Source organism: Coptis chinensis, chromosome 4 (assembly GCF_015680905.1).
Source record: "Coptis chinensis isolate HL-2020 chromosome 4, ASM1568090v1, whole genome shotgun sequence".
Lineage (NCBI taxonomy): Eukaryota > Viridiplantae > Streptophyta > Magnoliopsida > Ranunculales > Ranunculaceae > Coptis > Coptis chinensis.
This window is the reverse complement of record NC_141459.1, coordinates 1,862,287-1,865,671: the sequence shown is the minus strand read 5'-3', so window position 1 is coordinate 1,865,671 and position 3,385 is coordinate 1,862,287. Positions and strand designations below refer to the sequence as shown.

At 38.5% G+C, this 3,385-nt stretch overlaps 1 pseudogene; it reads right to left on the bottom strand.

Moving 5' to 3' along the window:
* Nucleotides 1-310: 310 nt before the first annotated feature.
* On the bottom strand, nucleotides 311-1,328 carry LOC147501111 (uncharacterized; annotated as a pseudogene).
* Between the last annotated feature and the right edge of the window lie 2,057 nt (nucleotides 1,329-3,385).

Here is a 3,385-nt window from a genome sequence, read left to right as displayed (position 1 = left end):
TAGGGTAATTTTGACTTAACCCCCCACAGATGGGTAGCGGTTTGACTAAACCCCCCATTTTTAAAATCATTTGAGTTTGCCCCCCACTCTGTCAATTTTGTGTGTAACAGACGTTAGTATTTTAGCTATTGACCATTTTACCCTTATGAAATAGATGTTGCATTGCCCCCCACATTAACACGTTAAACCTAGCTTTGCAAAAACCCCCCAAACGTTGCTATTATTTAATTCTTGCACTCTCTCTCTCGTATTTTACCTATTGACCATTTTGCCCTTTCTGACAAATTAAGGATTTTTTTTTTTTTTTTTTTTAGTTAAAACAAATTAAGAGGTTTACTATTAATTAGTGTAAACCCCCCAAACGTCAATATGATATTTGCATAAACCCCCCAATTTTTTAGTTAACAGTAAACAAGAAGAAGAAATCTCACGATTGGGACATAGTTGTTCAGTTTCCAAAGTTCTCACAATTGGAAGGGTACTGAGCTCTCATGAACATGATGAAGAAATATTTTCATGGCTTCATATGTGGACCAGCATATGGCAGCTGCAAGAGCATGAAATAACACTCTTGCCTTCAATCCTCGCAACAGAGCTTGGGGCCCTTCTTTTGCAACTATCTCGTTTGGCGTCATTCGGTTGAAGTATTGCTAAATTTGTTAGCACCACACACACCACGACATTGCAATCTGGTTTTGACAACATCAATGGAGTGGTAAGCGCACTAGCCAAAGCACCGGCCACTCCACCACCGTTAGATGAACCAAGATTTGTTCTTCACTCGCATTCTCTAACGATATCTCACTCAAAACCTTCTTCATTGCTTCGTAAGTAGCAAAGTGCACAGCCGTAAAAGGCGCATTCATCACAACCGTAATTCTATCTGAAGCATAAAAAGCTCTAAACCCCTATTCCTTCAACATCTTTGTCACACAATCCTTAACTCCACTATAAGGACTCTTCTTTAATTGCAACCTCTTTGTTTCACCACATCCAATGGAGTCAATACTACATCACTTGCGGTCATCAGCGAGCACGCGATCTTTGTGATGTGGGCTAATGGGTGGTGTCCTAGCTTATTTACGCCTAGTTTTTCTTTAGATGCCGTGGAAACCGTGAAATAAAAGCGGGTGAGCTAGACCGGCACCTAGACGATAGCACCTATGCCACAATAAAAGCCTAATGGACCTTCTTTTCAAGATAATTGAGGTAAAAACTTTTACGGTATTGTGGCGGTGGGCAGGATGATGAGGCGGTGGAAGTGGTGCCGAACATTTGCATCTGGATTTTGAGAGTGTCAATGGGAACATTGCCATGTGTTCAACCATGTCTCAGAACCGAAGCTCGCCAACATGAATTTCAAAAGCCCATCCCGGTCGTCATGGGGGAATGGTTGCCCGTCATTACCATTCGATCAACATCCATACAATGTTATGTCTTCTTTGTTTTAATTTGATAAGTTTTGAAGTAGATCTAATTAAATAGGAAGCCCAACATGAAATTATCAAATTGTCATTCAACATCAAATAAATCATAATCTAGTACTGATTTTGGATAGCATGGCAGGAGCATTTAGTGGGGTACTATACTTGCGAGGTTAGCAACACAAATCAACGATCTCAGGTTCTATTATCATATTTCATCTTCTTCTTTACATTATTCTTGCCGTTTTACGGTTAACTAAAAAATTAGGGGGTTTATGCAAATAGCATATTGACGTTTGGGGGGTTTACACTAACTAATAGTAAACCTCTTAATTTGTTTTAACGGAAAAAAAAAAAAAAAAAACCCTTAATTTGTCAGAAAGGGCAAAATGGTCAATAGGTAAAATACGAGAGAGAGAGTGCAAGAATTAAATAATGGCAATGTTTGGGGGGTTTTCGCAAAGCTAGGTTTAACGTGTTAATGTGGGGGGCAATGCAACATCTATTTTATAAGGGTAAAATGGTCAATAGCTAAAATACCAACGTCTGTTACATACAAAATTGACGGAGTGGGGGGCAAACTCAAATGATTTTAAAAATTGGGGGTTTAGTCAAACCGCTACCCATCTGTGGGGGGGTTAAGTCAAAATTACCCTTAAAACTATTACAAGCTTTTGTTCAAAACCAAAAACTAAATAAAAATCTAAGACTAAGGAACTAAAATAATACAAGGTAAGGAAAAGAAGTCAAGGGAGTAAATAGAGTGTCCCCTTTGTTTTGTTTTTTCTCCATTTGAGAGAAATCTCATTTCCTCCCACATGAAACATCAAACCACATTTACTTCATTTTTATCCACCACATTAAAACAAAGTGACACCTTGCCTTTTTTTCACTATTAACACCTAATCTAATTAATTACATGCAAGGTGTCAACTTTGCACCAATAATTTATCATTTTTGTCTTGACATGCTTTATGATTAATTACTCAATCTTGCGGGCCCGCATAGTGAGTCCATGTGCAGTCCAGTGGCGGTCCGGTCTTTGGGCAATTTTACAACTTCCCGCCTATGCGTAGAGTTCATCGCCCGATTGTGAAAGCGGCTCACTTGTCGCATTCGGAGTCTGGTTCAAGAGGTAGGAGCTTCGGAAGTTTGATGCTTTTGTGCGGATTTGGAATAATTCATATATACGTCGTTCTCCGTGCTTTATCGCAGGTTTAACCAATATTTTCATGTTTACTGCGAATACCTGCAAAAGTATGAAAACATATTTATTTCATGATTATTAAACACATAATTAACCAAATTTATATGCCTCAATAGGGTTTCATAATACACTTTTGGGTGCTTATCAAAGTTACAAATATTAATCTAGCAAAAGTACTCCACTAGTAATGTGAAATCTCAATACACTAACCGAGACTCAATCACTTAAATACATAATACTGTGAGATATCAGCATGATACTTAACAATGTCAGGCAGAATTTGTAGGCCAACATTTAGGGTCAATGGGAGTCTATGGAAATTTACCTACAACGTTGGCATATAATATTAACCTTGCATAAGGTAAAATCACGGGATAGCTCCACCTAGCCTCCACCCATGCCATGCTATATTAGGAAAAAAAAATCTGTGATTAACTAGTGCTTCGTACATAAATAAACAAATAAAAGAAAAAAAATTATTGTTCGAACATACATAACAGTTTGCAAAACCTAGGATTACTCCTTTTATTCTGACAACAGATTTCCACGACGAATATTAACAACCTATTTCTCACCTTCCACAATAATTGAAAGTTGCATCAGGTAAAGGTATGCCCCCAGGCTTTACAAACACTTACGGTAATTAGGGCTGGCAATGGGTCGGGTAAGAACCGATACCCGATCCGGTCCGAACCAATAAAAGCGGGTCTGGCCGGGACATATAGTTAGCATATTGGACCGGTTCTGGGTCTTA